The following is a 20,877-nucleotide window of genomic DNA, read 5'->3' as shown; positions in this document are numbered from 1 at the left end:
AAAGGGCCTTTGTCAGCAGAAACAGGCACTGATGCAGGTACCCAAGGGAGGCCTGACACATGGAAGAGCTCATAGTCCATATCTTTCACACACACACACACACACACACACACACACACACACACACACACACACACACACACACACACACACACACACATACTGTCACACACTAACACACACACTTTTAAATCCCATAAAACAAACATTTAGCTCAACTCCTGCTCAATAAGTAGCACAGGAGCTTTGCAGCAGTTTTACAGCTAAAACTTCATTATCATGCACAGGAGAGTACGGCCGGCGGAGTTTGTGTTCATTTTCTCATCAATACCCGGACGTATTCATGCAGCTGGTAATGACGGATAAAAATATGGGCTAAACATTAAATTACCTTGTGCCCTGAGAACAGATAAACCCTCTTAAGTGCTTTTTAAAAAATCTGCTGTCATACCCCCCCCGAAACACACACATCTCTCTCTCTCTTCCCATTCTCTCTTACTGGCGGTAGCCTGGTGCAGGTTCCCATGGAAACCAGCCTACTCTGAGCAACGGCAGATGGAGAGGGAGCTGGAGGTCTAAATTTATCTCCCAGCATCCTTTCTGACTACATACGCACACTGGCAGCAGGAAGTAAGGAGGGGAAATGCTTGGCCTCTGCATGCATTGACAAGCTGGCATGACCTTTGACATCTAACCCCTTTGAGTGTCGACAGGTTGTCAGCAGACAAATACATACAGTACCATCTGCGACAGTTTGAACTGCAACAGTCGTAATCTCAATGAAGCAATACAACATTTGATACTGTACAAAAGGCTCTGCAGCATTCCCGGAGTATAAGGCAAATGGAAAGTTAAAATACAGTCCTTCCCCAGCAACCACCACCAAAAACAGATCTGTCAGTCAAAGTCAGGCCCAAAATCCTAGAAAGTCACACTAACCAATCACACAACCACAGCAAGAAACAGTTTGCTTGGATTGTAAATGACTGGAAAAAAACCAAGAAAGACAGAACCAGACGCCAGATAGAGCACAAAACCTCAGAGGGCAAGACTCGCACTCACCCAGGGATATCACTGCTGTCAGTAGAAGACGTGCGCTAAGGAGGACGCCGTCTGAAAAAACACCACATACCAGAGCTCTCACTCACTCTCTCTCAGCTCTGTGCGGGATGCATCGGGATTGCTGTACCTCTGAGGCAAGAGGGTGTAGACAAGGATTTCACAGGGCTTTGATAAGACTGGCAGTTCACAAGCATCGCAGTGTTCACTTTGATTAAACACAAGCCAGTGAACTGCAGGTCAATACCAGCCTTTAAATCAAACATGAGTGGCATGGCAGAGCAAGGTAATGCACACCTCGGCAGCAGGAGAAGATTGCGCTGAGCTTAAATAATACCGGAAAATCTGGTCCTTTGGTGACATAATCAACTGTAAAAACAAACTGACCACAACTTGGACTAAACTGCAGGTTGCAGTGGTTTTCCATCATTTTATTTGCGGCCAGGACCTTCACAGATGGAAATCATCTTTTTATAGTCACTTAGTTTGTCAGTTTTAATTATATGGTCCAAAATATGTCTCACAGGGATTTACCTCTGACTGAAGAGGAGGTCTATCTCTAAACCCTCGATTTGGATAAGGAACAAATCCCATAAAATTTCCAGAAATTCAGGAAAAAGATTGACAGAGAAGGGATCCCTCTTCCAGAACGGACATTCAGTAGGAATCGTGTACCACAAAAGAGACGCTTTCCAACTTTAATTAAATCTGTGAATTTGAGTCCTTATCATAATATCCATACGATTCAGTGACACCCTTTGACACGCTCAAAGACACACTTTCAGGTCCTTAAAACACAAAAGAGCCTTTAATATTCACATAAGAGACAAACTTAAATCCTTTAGCTTACAAAATACTCCTCTGGTTGCTAAGGTGCTAGATTATAAAGTACAAAATGTATAAACTATCAAATGTATACACACAACAGGAATAGCCGCAATAACTAAAGAACTAATTTGCCATAGCTGACGAGTAAAGTTATTATAAGGAGGGAAAGAGAACGGGGAAAATACTGAGGAGAGGAAAGGAGAGATGGATTCAAAGAAGAGAGGAAGACAAAAGAAAGAGAGAGAGACAGAGATTGGGGGGAGGTGGGCAGAGAGAGAGCGAGAGAGCGAGAGAGGGAGAGAGAGAGAGAGAGCGAGAGAGAGAGAGAGACACACACAGACAGAGTTTAGATTACCTGACAGAGCAGTCTGGTCTTCCCCCTCAGAGACGCTTCACAGGCACTGTGAGACAAGCAGGGAGAGCCAGAGAGTGAGAGCGGATATGACTGTTTGAGTGGGTGTGTTGCCGAGGGAGAGAGAGAGAGACAGAGAGAGAGAGAGAGAGAGAGAGAGAGAGAGAGAGAAAAAGAGAGAGGGACTGGGGGTGAGGCAAAAAAAAGTGATGGAGAGAAAGGGAGAGAGGAAGACACTAAATGAATGTTTCCACTGTAACGTAAGGGGAGGAGGAGGTGGAAGATGCGGTAGCAGATGAAACTAAACATGTAACATGTCAAAAAATTCACAGCATTCTCTCTTAAACCACTGTAAGAGCATCGATTTTCACATTTCTTATTGCTAATGCAACCAACAAGGACAGTGAAACCAAAAACATGCACCTACAGGTTCAAGACAGGAGCGCCTGCTGCTGTTTCTTCATCTCGCACACATTCAGCGGCAGTGGCACGCTGCCGATAGGTAGGATTACAAACAGGTCTTACATGGGGTTTTCCCCTGCAACGCAGAGCCCTGGAGGTGATTCCTTGCAATTATCACATCCTTATCAGCAAAGTTATCTTATTGTAGTAGTGGGTGAAGGGAAAAACAACAGCAGCAGCCTTCTTCCTAAGTGACAAACCCTCTGCCTACAGGAACGTCTCGTTTACGTAAATCTTTCAGCTCTATCCAGAGTGCCACTGTGCTGCATCTGTAAATGAATTCTAGAGTGGCATCCATTCAAGCAAGCCCCCGCATTACGCAGAACTCAGGCTAGGCCTATCAGCAGTGCAACACGAGAGAGAGAGAAGGAGAGAAACAGAAAGAGAAAGAGAGAATTGAGAATGAACGGAGGTCCTGCTGTTCCATAGAGCTTTGCCTCATTGGCAGAGCACAGGAAGTGTGAGTCACACACTCTAAAATAAACACACTCACACAGCGACGAGCCGGCACACAGAACAAGCGGATGGCTGGGCTGCTGATCAGAAGGCAGGCAGAGGGAACATGGATCCTCACAGGCCAGCAACACGTGGTGGCCTGGTGATGGGATGAGTTAAAAGGAAAAGATGTTTCTCTCCTTCTCTAATTGCTCTGATCAATTTATTTTTTGTTTCTCTTTTCAACTTCAACTACCATACACCTGCTCATTTTCGACTCTCATTTCACTATTTCCCTCCCCCTTTCTCCCGTCCTGTTGTCCTGTTGTCCTCCATATTCTTTCTCCTCTGCTCTGTGTTTCTTCTCTTATTTTATTTGGTCCCAGTCAATGAGAGTGTTGTTCAGGACTTGGTGATTACCCCTGGCTCCGTGTGGCTGCTGGCTGACTGCTGTAGGGGACTGTGCTGGCCTGATGCTGGGCTACTCTCGCAGGCTGCTGGGTTAGCTGGACGAGGCACTGTATTGTGTCTGCCTGAATGTGCTCATTGTCACCCTTTACAGCACACACCTTCTATACTGTACTTCCCTGCGAGGGACCTTCACCCATCCGTCATCCTTTTGTCCTCTGTTCCTCAGACTGAGGGGTTCTGACGGGAAGGTGGAGGGGGGGGCAGAGGCCCGGGAACAAAACTGCCACTGTGGCGATGATTGACAGGAAAGTTGCTCTACACAGACGTAACGATTAGCAAGGCCGGGGCCCGGGCTGCAGACGCACAGTCTGGTTAGGAACTAGAGAGAGCTAGGAGGTTCGACGGCCCTGCAAGCAACAACTGAGAAGATAATAATTTTGAAGCCAGGGATCAAAATGGGAAGTGCAACGATCATGACGGTGTAAAAGCAAGCTTTCATGAAGCTATGATAAATGGTAACAGTATGCTACCCACTGGCTCGCATTATGCAAAGTTGTTCTCATTTACAGTAAATGAAAACAAGGCCTCCCCTGTGGTATGGTCACATGAGGCAATTTTACGTATATGACACACACCTACCTATACAATATAATGTAAAGGCAAGCAACACCTAAACTGCAAACATCATGCTTTATAAGAAACTTCATGTTGTTTTGGAGCAGCCACAGACTATAATTTAGACCAAATGAGTGGTTTACAGCATTTACAGACAACCATACAGATGACTTATTTTTGGACTTTCACTCCATAAACTGCAGACACAGGCAGTAAAAGAGGCGAATTTGGGAGTATTCAAAGAGGGTTGTCTCTGTTCTGAGGGCAGATTATTTCAGACGTGTGGTCTTCCGGTGAACTGATCCCACTCTGTCCATATGCCTGCGGTGTTATGATAGAAACAAAATCCATTTAAAGAGGGAGCCCACCTAGTGTATAAAAGCCACTGTGGCTCAGTAGTGCTCTACCTGTTTGCGTTAAAAAATCAATAAAAAAAACTCGGTAAAAGTAGCTGTGGCATCGCTTCACTGTCCCCTTCCACTTCACAAAGTAGTAAAACTTAAATACATCTTATTTGACAGTTTAAACTCGCCACCTGTCTCTCAATGCACAGCTACAACAATTTCAGTTTGATAAAAGTGTTATATTGTTATTAAAAGCATGTTAGCATTCTGACATTAGCATTTAGCTCAAAGCACCACTGTGCCTAAAAGAGTACTCCACAGGTTATGAATTACACTCCAATAACATTGGCCTTGGATAAAATAGAGTTTAAATCAAATCAAATCAAAACTGGTTTGGTTTGAATCAGGAAATATGGGATCAAAGAACAAAACCTGGCAAAAAAATCTAAAATAGTTGGTGCCAACTTTTACACAATACAGCGGTGCCATAAATTCTATGACACAAAAAAGGCTTAAAACTTTGATCAGGCACTCAAATATACATACGCACATCAATTTTTGCACAATTTTCGCACAGAAATACACCCAAAGATACAATACAGCTAGTGGAGAGTTGACATGCAACCAACCAGCCTGCTAATGGAGTCGAGCATGCTAGTCTTTTGTTAATGCCAATCGATATGTATCCTCAGCAGATGTGATATCTGATCCTGTAAAACACTGAAAGACTGACCACCCTCTGGTTCACTCAGCATCTCTCTCATTTGTATCATGAGAGGTTTCTCTGCCTCTCCTTTCTTTTTATTTCTCTGAGATGCACAGAAAAGCACAATTCCCTCCTTGCAGTCACTCTCTCCCCATTTAGTTCTCAATTTCAGCCTTGCAACACTTTATCATCATTATGTTTTCCTTTTCCATGGAACTGAAGCATTAATAAGCCCTACTGTCTTTATATGTGGCAAAGTAAACTTTGTGTATATTATGAGGAAGGCTAACAGGAAATCATGTCTCCAGGGTTGCTGTGGGTAGTGATTATGGAAAGTAACCTGGCCCTGAGTAAAGTCCCTGATTAGCAAGTGATGCCATATTTAGAGCTGATGTATCATTAGCAATTTGTGACAGTAGTGAAAACCCAACTATTATAGTGATACAGCATTAGTGTTTTCTGAGTCTTAAGCATTAGGTTTGATTCACTGCCTCAAAGGCAAAACGGTCTTCTGACATGAAACAAATACATTAGGGACAGCAGCAGTGAACAAACAGACTCTGGGACCTCGTAGGGAGTTACTGTAACAGAAGTGAAACAGATACTGAGTGTCTGTCAAAGAAACTTCAACTGTCTTTGGACAGCTCGACACTAAACATCAAAAAGCAGCATGAGTGGTGTGCAAATGAAATAAAAGAGTGACAAAGCATGGTGGGGGGAGCGGGAGCGGATAAATATAGAAAGAGGAACTGACATTCTCAAAAGCTGTCCTCCCTGCACCCACAAGTTTCACTGATGCGTGGATGTCAAGATCACGGTGCAAATTCTCCCACGCAGCTTACTGTGCCCGTCGTTCACAGTCGGCTGCTTTATATTTGCTCTCTCAGTCAAACCTGTGATGAGATGAATGTCTTTTCAGTTAAGGTGAAGCTAACTGCACAACTATACAATGACACAACTCATTATTTTGAGAAAAATATCCACCTTGGATTTATACCTTTCATTAAGTAACTGTATGCCACGTCCCAAGTTCTTTCTCTTTCTTGGTAGGTTACATTTAGAAAGTTTTGTTTTTATCCAAAAATGAAAACATGATATCTGTATTTTTCTGCAGTGTGCATACAATGAAATGAAAACTGCATTTGAGGAGCCAGTCATTTTTCATTTTGTGACAGCGGCAGTCAGTTTAGTAGAGTTATTTTTGTTTTCACTGAAGTTATCTATTTTTCTATGAAGTCACCCATGTGGATTCCTCCCTAGTGATGGGAAAGCCTGTGCTAGTTCCTCTTTCTGCAGCTGCTGTGCTGCATCCTGTGTGAAGCTGCAGCAGGTAAAAAAAAGCTGCTGTAGCACTGTGCATGACCCGGCGCCATGCCTTATCTGCACATCTCAGTAACCTGTGACTATATTAATTTGAGCTCTTAAGTTGAAGCTGCTGGTGCTTTCAGCGCTGCCTGCACAAACACCGACACGCAGTAAGAGTCAACAGATGGAAGCTCAGCCTGAGTGTGTTCAAACACGAGGACCAGGCCGCAGAATGTATCAACATGGCCTCGGTCCCCGCCCTCCTCTCCTGGCCTGGCAGAGGGGCACCCTCCTGATCAGGGAGTTTACTCAAAGCTAGGCCAGTCCAAGTAATTGCTACCCACAGTGACAAACAACTCCATTCAGCCTAAGTGTCGGTTTACAGTTTACTCTCCCGCCTCCGCTGCGTGCCCCCTGCTGCCCATTCTGCCCGGTGCCACACTGCATTAGCGGCCTGTCAACAGAGACTCTCCTGATGCATCAACGCCTCGTCAGCTACCCTTCAAACCCAGTGGACATATACAAACGCCACGTGCCACAACCCGTCTGTTTATGTGTTTGTCTCTCTGAAAGTGGAGGTGTGTGTGAGCGCATGTGTTGGGGAGAGAGAGGGAAAGAGTGCGAGACGGAGAATAACAAGATTGTGGAGAAAAACAGTGTGTGTGCAAATGCGTAGGAGAGAGACAGAGACATAGAGAGCTCTTGTATATGGTCATTTCGTGTTCTCAGCACACGGCTCCGACCTACAGTGGTGACTATCTGCCAACTGAGACAATCTTATAAAAGGCTATCAAATGTGTACGTGGTGTGCAGCCTCTATATCTTGCGACTGCAGCTCTGGGGCTGAGTGAGACAGCTCATCAATCACACACGACAATCAAGTGCAGATAAAACAGTCTCTTAGTAAATCTGTGTGTTTGTGTTTGTGTGCATGTGTGGAGTTGTGAAAAGCTGAATCTACAGAATACATGTCAGCAATAAATTACACTGAAAGTTGCTTACTGCATGCAGATAATGTAGGTTTTGTGTGTCTCTAAAATAATTACGGACAACAACACTACAGAGGGATCCAGTTCTTGATTTTTGTTGCAGTACTTTCATATCCGACCGCAATCCCCCAACCCTAATGCTCCCAATATTTCCTCTGAATATACCCTTAAGGGGTCGGTTCAATTGCAACAGAACACTCTAGTGGTGTCTGGTCCTGCTGATAGTTTTGGTTTAATTGGTCCAGACTTTGAGATATCCGTCTGAGATTTTTTCCTCCACCACAAAATAGAATTCTCACAGTACGCGCATTAAAAACACCAACATCTCATCCAGAAACGGTGTCCTGGTTACTCTGGATAATCCATAGAATAGTTTCTAGAAAATAGTCTATGAATAGTGCTGACAGTGTGTTGTATGAGTTATAATGAATAATAATGAATACATGGTTTCTGAAAAAGAAAAGTTCCTGCAGATTTTTTTAAATGCAACTTATGAGCACCACAAACTAAATTCTATTTACCTTCATTGTATTGAGGTGGAGGCTGAAATATCTGACACAGAGACTTTGGCAAATACAAGAAAAACTTGTACTTGGACTTATACTAAAAACATTCAGTGTTTTCTTTTAATTATTATTATTATTATTTGGGGTGAACTAACTATAAAAGTAGCTTGAAAGTATTTTTCGACAGTTTGGCAATGTCATATATATTCGTTACCTGCTTGCTTTACCTGCACTTCAGTAAGGACAAGCAGATTTCAGGAAATATTAAAATCTAGGATTCAATGTTTAAATGGACGAACCATTTAATCAAATAGAGAATTGTGTTTTGCAGATGACAATTATCCATTTGTAAAACTTGCTTGGATTTTCAATAAAATTTAAAGAAAGTTCTGTTGGGTTGGGCAATGCTCGTTCATACTGCATGAATCTGTACCGATGGATCCACTGAAGCTCCGATGAGACTGAACATGTTAAATCATCATGCTGCTTTCACTTAGCTAATCTTATCTTTACAGTGACAGTTGTCAACAACAGAGAGCTTAAGAAACAGAGCCTTACTGTACTGTAAACACAAGGTCGAGAAGGATTAAGACGTCAAGATGTGTGTCAATACCTGTACGCTGCTTAGTAACAAAGCGCCAGGGACAAGTAAACATACACTCAACTACCCCTACTCCTATACTTAGAGCAGATTTCTTAACCAAACCTCTTACTACAAAGAAATCAAGTTACTTACCAAAAGCATTTTGTTCAAAGACTAAAATTACGGGACACCTTCATGTTTCTGTGAGTCAAACATGGCCCACTCTACTGCAAACCAACTGGCCCACTTTGCATTAGCAGACACACAGAAATGTGTCACTGGCTGGACCCATTGTTGCTGGGAGGTGCAGCCTAGTCTGGCCACTACAGCCACACACAGCCACGCAGTCTGGTTCCAGGGTACGGTAACAAACCCATATTCCTACAAACAGCTTCTGAATGAAATCAAATCATGGTGTGCACATACAGTACATGACACACACATTATAGATGGACGTTTTTTCTCTCCCCTGACCACCCAGACTGTTCAAATTGCTCTGGGTGGCAAGCGAACCCGAAGGTCATGTGACCCGCGTAAGGGGAATTAACAGTGCATTCCTCCAGCTGCCATCACCTCATAACGATCTGGTTAGAAGAAACCTGACTCCAGAACCCGACTCGCCACCTCTCTTCCCTCCTCTCCCACCAACCCACTCGTCTTCAGAGCTGCCTCCTGCCTGTGAACCTGATCATTTGAATACAAAGCAGAGAAACAAAGACGTCCTTAAAATAGAGATGCTGTGGCTTTCAAAGAAGCACACTGCAGAGACGCAGTGAGAAAAAGAGAGACAGAACAAGAGTGAGAGAGAGCAAGGCTGCGAGATGAACAGGGCTTATGGTGAGAAAGTAAGACACTGTATTGATGTAGGATAGGTGGCTGGATACATTGATTTCCTGTTAGTGCTTGCCCGGTTACATACGTGTGATTTGTTACCCAATACAGGTTGAAGCACTGTCTCTGAACATGGCCTAAGCCAGGCTTCTCTGTATGGATACACACAGATTGGATCATTATGTTACCTCAGAGAACGTTTCCCCACTGGGAATGTTTATCGTAAGAGCCTTCTGTCATGCCAGGTTACCAGATAACACTGCAATCCCAGTGAAACCTCAGGTACACCATTTGCTCACCTCCGGAGTGCAGACTGGATATCTAGCAGTCGCATGATGGAGTGAATTGGCCATTATAGAGAAGATAGCTCCGATTATTGGTTCTGATACTTATAATACCTGTTTGAACTTGCTGTAAAATACCCAATATAACTCAAACCAGAAGTCACATGCCTATAAATTTAATATTACACTAACGTGAAATCACCTCACAACAATCTCATAGAGGCACTTATTGGTTCCTTATCAACTATGCGTTTCAAGAACTAAGTTTATAATTATTATATTATTGTTTCTATATCACAGTTTTCTGGCTGAATGAGCCACCTCAACACAGTATAATGCCCAAAAAGTAGGTATAACATAAAGCCAAGTCACTCACATATAATTGTTTAAATGCAAATAGTTACAGCTAGATATGCAGCAAACAAGTTGAATGCATCAACATGACAGAGTAACAGAGAGGGTAAGGTGTGAGTATTTGTGCACAATTTGAGTTGAACCAATGGCTTGACACCGCTTGGTTTGGTGCTATAATAGAAACAAATTCAATACAGAATATTGTAAATAAATAGATCAATATTTTGAAATACACACATTCACTTTCTGGCAGAGAGTTAGATGAGGGGACTCCCACATCTGTCCAGTTAATATGAGGCTTAAATGTGTTTGTTAATGTTGGACAGAGCGGTTTCCCCCGTTTACAACCTTTGTGCTAAGCTAAGCTAACCTGTGGCTGGTTGCAGCCTTCTACAGCTTTTATAATAGACAGATGAGAAGGTGGTATTAATGTCCTCCTCTCACTCTCCACCAGAGAAAAAAAATCCTTTAAGGTAAGGAAGACTAAGCCTGAAAAGCTGCATGTCCAAAATATCTGTAACATCAATTTGTGCTTTCATGTAATGACAGCAAACTGCCATGTTTTTTATTTCTTTGTGGGTCAGCATTTGTACCATGAAGATATTCTGGACAGCCTTTTATGCTTTGATTTCACTGTCTCTGTGGTCAGCAGGCTTCAATTCACCCTGCTCCAGATGCTTCAGCCGTGCCTGGAGTGGGCAAAACACAATACAAATTCTTCAAATTCAAAAATATGAATTTGTCACAGTTCTGAATTGGAACTGGCTTTGAAATGAATTGTATTGTATCTATTTATGTATATGAGAAAGTATTATGTAATATTACGTTAAGTGTTTAAACATAAAGAGTGATTTCTTGCTTTGCTTTTATACCAACTGAGAGAAACTAAAAACACACTGATGTTTGCCCAAGTAATAATTTTTTGAGATTAAGTAGTTTGTGGTTCTTGATTTCAGGGTTACAATTCCTCTATATTCCCAATCCCTTCACAATAACAGTCTTGTCTGACACATCCACACCGTAAGTCATATAATGAACAAGTCCCTAGAAGTTTATTCATTTCCTAGAGAGCTGACCAACAAGGGAAATCTGGATGATGTGTGTGGTTAACAAGCTTGTCAGCTGTTGTTTTGTGGTCAGCAGCTGTAGATTCAGACAAGTTCAGTTTGTCAGTCTCTCCTGACAGGCACAAAAAGAAGTTTGTTTACATCCAATCAAAGCTTCCCAGGTCTCCGAAGTTAATGAAATGATTGGAAGTAATTTCATTGTTTTCTTTTTCAGTAAATGTTTAATTATTAAGAGTTGATTTGTGCTTTCAAATCAAGCTATTTTAACTTAACTAGACGGCAAAAAAACATTAGAATAATATACAGTATGATTTTACTGTTGAAAACCATGACATTGATGGAATTGAGTTGCTCACCAGTGGAAATGAAACAGCAGGTGCAAGTACTGCAAAAACCTACAACAGACAGACTAACAACATAACTTTCTGGGAGAATAGAAAATGTGTTTATACACCATTTAAATAGCAGACAAGGAAGTCATAAGCTTGAACCCACAAAATTTAAACAAATGGCAAGATGTGCCCTCCAGTGAGCTGCTAAAGCGAGAACGGAAATCTAATCTAAAGACCAAGAAAATCTAATCTGCACTGGCATGGATAACTTTCACTGTTGAAGCAGTCTGACTACAAATGGAAGAAAACTCAAACTGTGCATACCATCAAAGTTATCCAGCATCTGAATAAATGCAACAAAGTGAAGGATGTACAGTAAAGAGCGAACTCCACAGCTGAGGAAGCGTAAATCAAGACTGTTTTTTAGATTCAGTCACAACACTCTTTTATGGTCAATCACGCGTCCATGCTCATGCACACACTGACAACCTACCAAAACCCAAATTGTCACAAACACAAGCGAAATCACATTAGGCAGGTTTGGCAGACTCGGTCTTCTCAGCCCACAGTTTTCACTCTGCTCATTGTGGTCTGGCAAGACTCAACAGGTCTGTGGTTGGAAGAGACGTCATTTCACGTAGGTTGTACAAAGGATGATGGACACGTCCTGCCTTCAGACAGCCATCAACATAAACCTTGTCGCAGTTTAAAGGTTCAAGTGGTGAAAAACAAGAACATAATTCACTTGTCGGGCCACATGTTGGGTTTGATGAATTCAATGGTACCGTTCATATTATACTGATCGTAACTAGAGTAGCTTGGACAAAAAATATCTATCTGTTGTGACAGAGAATGAGTTACTGAAGTAATATTTTCATACTAATATGTAGCAGCTAATATTAGCAGCTCTGGGAGGCTGTATTCAGGCGAAGCTGTTCATTTTAGCTAAACGCTATTTCAGCTTACTAATTTGCTCACAGTGGAAATGCTAACATGCTAATCTTTAGCGGGTATAAGTTTTACAATGTTCCTGATCTTAGTTTATTCTGTTAGCGTGCTAACATTAGCTATTTAGCATTTAACACAAAGTAGCTGAGGCTGATATGAATGTCAGTAGTTTTCCGGGTATTTGGTCGTAAAGGTATTGGAATATTTTATAATTCTAACATGATGATGGTGCTTGAGTAAAAATGTCAGCTGTATTACATTTTAAGGCAATACATCAAAATCTAAAATTTCAACCTTATGGTGGCACTAGATGAAAAGACATGGGATCACTAGAGTTAACAGGAGTCCTCATTTTGGCCTGTGGAAAATTTCTTGGCAATCCACCCAAAATAAATTTTTGTTTTATTTTAGCCTGGCCCAAAGTCGTGGACCGACTGAAACAACCACATTGCCATGCATACAGCCAAATTACTGATATTAGATAGAGGATGAAAATAAACACATCAATAAATATCACCCTCGGATTAAAGGCCTAGTCTGGCTTTAGAGGGATAACATTTTTGAAAATCTTTATACAGGCTTGTTTGATGACACACAGACTAGAGCAGTAAAGACTTGGCAGATGAGAGGCAGAATACAATGAAACACAATGTTCACCATGAAAAACTGCACTGAGGATAATCTGATAACACTGTAGTTACAAAGAAAAGCAATAAACAGTGCATTACATAGACTGATGGGATGAAACACTGATACTCTCTGCAAAGCAAACTGTAGCTTCTGAGTCTTGTGGCTGTGCTTGAGCAACAAAAGAGGAAAATGTTGGAACAATAAGTCCAGGAAAAACATGCCTTCTTTCCATCCTCGCAGCCACTCCAAAGCCTATCGAGCTGCTATCCAACCTATGACTTGTGCATCTGTAACGCAGATAACAATATGACCAATCATGCAAGCCAAAACAAAAAACTATGACCAATGAAAGATAGACTGTTGCTGGCTTAGCAACAGGGACAGCTCGCTCTCACAAGACCGAAGAGACCATCCATCTTGCAGGCTGACCAAGAAACATTATACTTTCACACTGACAAAGAAATCTCCCCTTTGAATTTAGCTAAAGAAGTTAAGTCAAGATTTACAATCTTGATACATTGCTTGTCATAAAGAGAATTCTGAACTCATGTTATGGCACAGAGGGCATCTTTTTTTATTTTACCCCTACAACAATGTATTTGTGTGTGTCTAACCCTCTTTTCGCTCAGAGACAAATTGATTTCTCCACTCGAAACGCTCTACCCCTCCCTCCTCTCTCTCCAAAAACTCTCACTGGGGTTTCTCCTGATCTCCCTCTTCTGTGTAATTTAGGCACTCCCACAGTAATGGACACCCTACTCAGGGGCAGTGAGTGGGAACCCAGCCCCAGTGCTCTCCAGCTACTGTACTCTCAAAGAATCCTAATCAGCTTCTCAGATAGCCACCAACACACAGCTTCTGTAGTGAGACAAAGAAAGAGGGTCCTGGAGAACAAGGAGAAGAGGAGTCGAGGGAGCTGAACCCTCTACCTCCTCAGCTGGTCACATGCTATCAGCCGTGCAGCTCCTGGTCTCCCTATGGGTGCGGGTGTCAGAGTGAAATATGGCATTCACCCTGGAGCCAGATATGCGCCATGTGCCCACCCTACCACAACCTCCTTCTTCTTCCCCCTGGCCTCCACATTGGCCCAGCAACCTGTCAGCTGACACTGGGGGCAAGAGGGGGTCCTCAGAGGACGAGCGCAATGCCATTAAGCATATTAGAGCTGCAGAGTGTTGATGAAATATCAAAGTCTGCAGTGACTAAGCCGGTGTTGCTCCCTAACACTGTGCTGACAGTGCAAAGCAGGAGAAAAGGGAGGAGGTGGGGGACTACCTGGATGCAAACACGGGGACTGCTGACTATTTGAGGTTGTTGAGGACAAGAGGATTACATAATATAAATCACTGTAACACCTCTGACTGAGGAAGAGCTTCCTACAGCTAGTCTCTGCCCTTTTCCCCTAAAACATATGCCACCATGTCTTTCAAAGTGGAAGGTGTTGTCTTGGTTATGGCTGTAAATCCTAGCTCTTATCAAGGTTTATAGTCCAATTCATTTAACTTTACAGTTATGTGCCTCTATAGGCCAGTATGTGCTGGCATCCACTGCAGATCTCATGACCACAGGAGCAGCAGCTACAGTATAGAAAACGGATTGACGGATGGCCCTTATGTGCAGGACTGCCATGTGTCAGCCTCAGCCATTTGCCTTCATTCTGCCTCTTTCCTCAGCTTCACCCACAATCCTGCCCACCTCATCCATCCATGCCCCCCCCCCCGAAAGGTGATGAAAACCTTGCCTTTAGCATCCAGCCGCAGAGGATAAACATTCAGCCCTGTGAATGGCGGCTCGCACCTTTTTTCTCTCTCCAATCACCTGTTTATTTAGTTAATTCTGCTGGGCGAGTCTGTGTCAGCACCTCTGTTTGACACCTACAAAACAAGCTGTTTTCTCTACTTTCCATCCATAACTTTCCTAACGGAGCAACTCATGTTGAGCAGCACCATCACCTGACCGTTCATCTTCAACTGTTAATCCACCATGACTGTGTGACAAATGTGACACGGGATTACTTCACTAAGTGGAGCTTGATCCTGCTTCAGATGATTCACCTACTGTCATTTCTTTTGTCTGACTAAGAGGCTGGTTGATGAACTTAACAGCAGGAGCAGTCTCTCTCACTAGGATTATTAGGGTTTTCAGACGCCTATATGTGGGTCTGTCCTTAAACCCAGAATCAGTAAAACATCATCTTAGACATTTAGATTAGGAGTATAGTAGGAGTGGAACCAGTACGCTGGAGGGGCAACATTGAGGTCCAGTGAGTGAGACAATCAGACATTTTGTGAAAGATTAGCTATCACTTTATTTATGAGTAACACTGAAAGTGATAACACCTGTAATGTTACTAATAGTCCCTCATTGAACAAGACAACTGTGCACAAGCGCCACTACTGGAAGTGTGGGAAGTCTCAGTTGAGCTAGGAAGTTGGTTTGTAAACGGTGTAGGATGTTTGTGAAGGAGAGTTTGGGTAAATATTTCTGGTGTTCACTTTTGTTTTCTCTTTCAAATAAATTTTTCTTCTACCAATCTGACTGCCTGTGTTTGTTGCTTAGCAGGAGTTACGGATCACTGAGGAAATGACCACACCTACAAAATTCTTGAAACTAAGTTGTAACAAGCAAAAATCCTACATACTTCATTTTTGCTGACTGTGTTATGCAATTTTAGATTTGTATCTATAGTTCCATACAGCCATTGACTCACTTCTACCAGTAAGTAAAATGAATTACCAAATAACAAAAAAATGCAGACTTGATATTAACATGATGATAAATTACTGCTACCATCTTATATTATTCAGAAATGAATGGAAATCATGTCTAAAACAGCAGACAAAATATATGCACATCTCTCTCGGGACGGTCATTGCAAATTAGCTAAGGCCAGTGTTTCTCTAATAAAGGTACACATACCCCTAGGAGGATGCAAGATTGTTTTAAAAAGTTAATTAAAAAATATCAGTTGTGCATAATTCCTAAAATAATTATACTATAATAAGTTCAATAAATCACATTATATATTCCTTTTTCACATTTTCAATGCAATCGTAATCTGTCAACTGCTGTTAAACCTCACAGAAGAAGAAGAAAGCAACAAAGGCAATCACATTTACGATGATGTTTGTTAGTGGGAAGCCAGTTTCGATATTGAATGGCTGACGGAAATCAAGAAAATTGTGGATTGTGGTTGAAATGTAGCAGCAAAACAAATGAAAGCACAGATTGAGAGAAGTGAAAAAGAAAGAGAAAAAACAGCCAACAAAATACTGTGAGTACCAGGAAGAATATATCTTCAAGGGATTCTTATATCTCAAAGGGGGTACACTGGCTGGCTTGGGCTATAAATGCTGCGGTTTATGTGGCATTGGTTTATGCTACATACTTGTCCCTATATAAATAAATAAAAGTTCTAAAATACAGCAGCACAGTTTGCAAAATGGTTAGTTGTGATGAAAAGCTTAAGTGATTTGTAGTGAATGATCAAAACAAAAATACAGGTATACATTCCTGTGACTGGGACTTCTTGCATCTGCTGTAACAGAACAGTCTGCTCTGTTCACTTGATGTGACAGTAGGGCTGCAACTGAAGATTATTTTTATGATTGATTGATCTGACAATTATCTTTTTGATTCATCAGACTATGAAATGTCAGAAAATGGAGAAACAATGGCAATCATAACTTCATAGAGCACAGGGTGGCATTTTCAAATGTCAATTTTCTGACCAAAAGTCAAAATCCAAAGGTATTCTGTAATATTACTGTATGCATGTGCAGTATATGCTATGTGACAAAGGCAGACCATTTGGGAAGTTATTATTACTTTAAAAATGATTAATCAATTATCAAAATACTTGCCTTCTTTGACTAGTCTCATTCAAAATATGTGAACCACTGGAATAAATGTCATTGGCTGACTATTGTATTCTGTTTCCTGTCTATATAAGAAATGTATAATCGAATAGGGAAATTCCCACATGTTTGCTGAATTTAATTAGCCATGTGCAAAATGTTTCTCAGAATCATTCCCCAGTGGTATTCAGCGAGAGAGCCGGTGTGCTTTGCAAAGTTTAGGGATACACTTGGTGATTCTGATTGGTTTTTACAAAATCAAACAACCAGGAGAGGTTTTTTTTCCATCTCTTGCAGAATAATAGTGGGCTATATAAGACCTTTCCACTGCTTTGGCAGAGTACAAATGTACCATAGTGTAGACAGATAGGTCTGGCAATGCTACACTAGAATATGACAGGCACTCTGATTTTATTGAAGTACAGTGGCAGCCTGTGTTCTGTCTAGACCAGGCTAGGAAAGTTGTTTGTAGGAATGCTCATGCAAATATTGACCTTCAATTAGGTGAAACAGACGCCCTCGCTTAGGGGCTGCAATATGGAGGCATCAGCAAAAACCTCGTAAACATAAACAGTCACAGAATATATATAAACACGCAGAGACATACCTACACAGTGTACACAAAACACTTGTGTAAATACGCCTTCGACTGCAGTGTGAAATGACATCAAAACGAAGAAACTTTGAAACTTGAACCTGCTTAAAGGTAGCTTTAACCTCAAACAGGATATCAGCACAGCATCAGTAGCATCGCAAAACCACAACAAAAATGAACAGTTCTACCTTGACACAACACACACAGACCAAAATCTGTAGAGTTTTGTGCCCTTTAATGGGGCGAGGACCAAATGACCTTCCCAAGTGATGGCAGTCGACCACACTCCTGCATAATTAACAGCATCTAAAATGAGGTGTTCTTTATATGACCTTACCTGACAATGTCAGGGCATAGCTTGCCTACAGGGACTATGCAGTAAATAACAAATACACATGCATGTGTGCCATCCACAGCACACATACAGACAAACTTCCTTCTTTAAATATCTTGTCTCAGATATTCTGTATGTTAGATTATGAATCACACAACAGAGCACGGCCCAAAAGAAGAAAAAGGACCATGTCTCAGAGCTCGCCGAAAGCCAACACATCTCATAGCATGAAGTCACGGCAGGTAAGAGAACATTCCTCAAGGCTGAACATGGTACACCGCAGACTGACAGCACAATGAGGGAGACAAAACACATCTGGATTCTACTGAAGGCTGTTCCACAAATTTCACAGCGTTTTTAAAGAGTGCAGCTAGCGGAGGGGGTCCAGGGGTTAGTTCAACTGCTGTGCTTCAGTGATGGTGACATGGCTGGGGAGGATTGTGCTGGAGCATCGCCTGCTGCCTTGATTTGCTCGGCAGATCCGCGGCAGGGTTGGAAGGATTTTCCCCCAAAGCCCTCTTACCCTCCCGCAGAGCAGAAATCCCCTCCAATCCTCCCTCGCAGTTACTGCAGGGACGCCTTACACTCTGAGACAAAGGACTCCAGAGAGGACAGGAGAGGAGAGGAAACAAAAGGAGAAGGGAGGAGAGAAGATGAGAGGAAAATAAATAAGAGAAGAAGAAATGAGAACAGGGGGAAGAGAGGAGACGACAGGAGAAAAGGAGAGAAGGGAAGAGAGGAGACAAAAAAGGGAGGCGAGTAAGAGAGGAAACGAGGACACGAAAGGAGAGTTCGAAGCCAATATAAGGACATAAATATCATCAGAAAAGTACTTTACTGTCCTACTCCTTCATCCTCTCACACACATACATATAGTTTTCGACATTGTCATGGGAGCTGGATACGAGAATACAGATGGAGACGAGGAGAGACACAGCAGGAGTGGCTCCAAAGTGAGAGTGAGAGACACATTATGGAGGACGTAAAGCAGAGATAAACCACAAGTTATCTTTGCAGGCGTTGGTTAATCAACACAGATTAGTGTGGTGAACAGACACCTGGACAATCTGTGCACATGCAGTGTGCGCGCTGAGGGGTGTGGTCCAAGGGGTGTCTTGGGACCCAGAGAGAGAACGATGTGAAAGAGGTAGAGATATCTAGTCGTGAAATATAATACCTCGCTTGCATCACCGATCGATACACACACTATGCCATGCATCTGTAGCTAATCTTTCACGACAAAACAGAATCCTAGAGAGCCAAGCGTCCTGAAGGTGAGGTTTGAATCCTTAAATTTAAATCTAGTAATACGTGTGTTATCACTTTTGTTTTTCAGGCATGTAATGAGACTCACCCAAGCATTACACAAACTTCACCAATGAGATCCTGGCCTGGCCCTCCCCAGACATACCTGTGGTAAGCAGCGCAACAGCTTACAATCACTATTACACAACACTGGCCACTGTGGAAAGTGAACACCTGCACAAAAATATTCTCACTGTTGATACAAGAAGATAACATATTGTAACATATACAGAAGAGAAGAATAGAAAATGTAAATCTTGCCCGAATGACACATTATGGCCCGAGTTGAAGTTGATGTGATGTAATAAAACTTGTGGCGTGTTTTGAGGGAGGATTGCCATTACAAACAGCAAACCCCTCGACATTCCACTTGGCTACCAACTGTGCCAAAGTAGCTAATGATTAACTCTTAGGAAGGGAGTGTTTGAATGAGTAAACCCCCTGCTTCTCCCTGTACAACCTCCTGTACATCATTGTCCACATATATCATTACATAACCTGAATCTGGCTGGCACACATGGGAGCAGGCCAGGCAGCCACACCAACACACATACAGGACAGACTCTCGTTCCCTGGCAAACACAAGGAAATTCTATCTCCATTTTGAAAGGGCTGGCCAACACACTGGCCTTGGCGAGAGGTTGAGCCTAGGCCAACCGCACCCCCTGACAAACGCACACACACACTGACCGACTGAGTAACAGAATCTTTATCAAAGATCTATTCACAATACATTAACAATGCAACTGAATGCATGTAGTAAAATTATTAGGCTAGTGGGGCATTTGTGAAGTTGCCAGACTGGCAGTCCTGGCCACCATTTTGCTTTTGTTTGTGTGTGTGTGTGTGTGTGTGTGTGTGTGTGTGTGTGTGTGTGTGTGTGTGTGTGTGTCTGTGTGCCCAAGGTCTTGTTCCTGGTTCACTCCGGTCTCCCAGCACTACAGTGGGTCTATTCTTCTCGGGTGCTTCAGAGAACAGGATTAATGACCAGCGGCAGGGACATACAAAAGTTGTGTCCACCAGCCACCAGGATTTTACAGCCTTGGTGTGTGTCACTGTGTGTGTGTGTGTGTGTGTGTGTGTGTGTGTGTGTGGTGTGTCTTGTAGGAGACTGACAACAATGCCATCCTTCTTACATGCTCCCTAAGAGAAAACAAAACTTAAACATGCTCATACATGCCATCTAATACTCCTGCCAGGCCAACAGTCAGGCGTGATGCAGAGCAGACTGCCAGCATTACAGGCACCAAAACATCCATGCAGCACCTCGCATCAAGGGTTCAGACTAAACTGCCACTCTTACTCTGCAGATCACCCCCCGACCCCCCGCCTTTGCTCCAGTGTGTCCATGGTTATCACACCTCATTATCTGTAGGAGGTGTGCCTGAAGGTCTGTGCAGGAACCCCACACGACCCTCTCGCTGCCGATGGCATTTCATGCATTTAAATCAACACGTTGCCACCTGCAAGGCTGACTCAGTGTGTGGGAGATGGAGAGGGTATGCCAGGTGAGTGTGTATGTATGTGAGAGCGGAGATATATACTGTGCAAGGTGTTGAGTGGTTCTGTGCTAATTGGCAGAAAACTGCCCTTTTTCCATGTGGAGTGTTGCTTGTTCCAGGGAGATACACACACACACACACACACACACACACACACCAACTTGTCTGACTAACTGACTGAGGTCTTCAGTAATCAGTGTTAGTGCTGACAGAGTTACGTTTCACTTTTATTGTACCTGAACA

At 42.6% G+C, this 20,877-nt stretch overlaps 1 protein-coding gene across 3 annotated transcripts in view; it reads right to left on the bottom strand.

Moving 5' to 3' along the window:
* Positions 1 to 20,877, bottom strand: part of LOC127367256 (transcription factor HIVEP3) — a 39,692-nt gene that overhangs the window by 16,641 nt on the left and 2,174 nt on the right. The window contains exon 2 of one of the 3 annotated variants that reach the window (XM_051406961.1): positions 5,967 to 6,105. The exons of 1 other annotated variant lie outside the window; for it this stretch is intronic. The gene's annotated coding sequence lies outside the window, so the exon portion shown is untranslated. Of the gene's footprint in view, positions 1 to 2,242; positions 2,289 to 5,966; positions 6,106 to 20,877 lie in introns of all 3 variants that reach the window. One more of the 3 variants, XM_051406960.1, reaches the window with a different exon arrangement.

The sequence above is a fragment of the Dicentrarchus labrax genome, unplaced genomic scaffold (assembly GCF_905237075.1).
Source record: "Dicentrarchus labrax unplaced genomic scaffold, dlabrax2021, whole genome shotgun sequence".
In the NCBI taxonomy this organism is placed as follows: Eukaryota; Metazoa; Chordata; class Actinopteri; family Moronidae; genus Dicentrarchus; species Dicentrarchus labrax.
The sequence above is the reverse complement of the archived record's forward strand: the minus strand, read 5'-3'. Positions and strand labels throughout refer to the sequence as shown.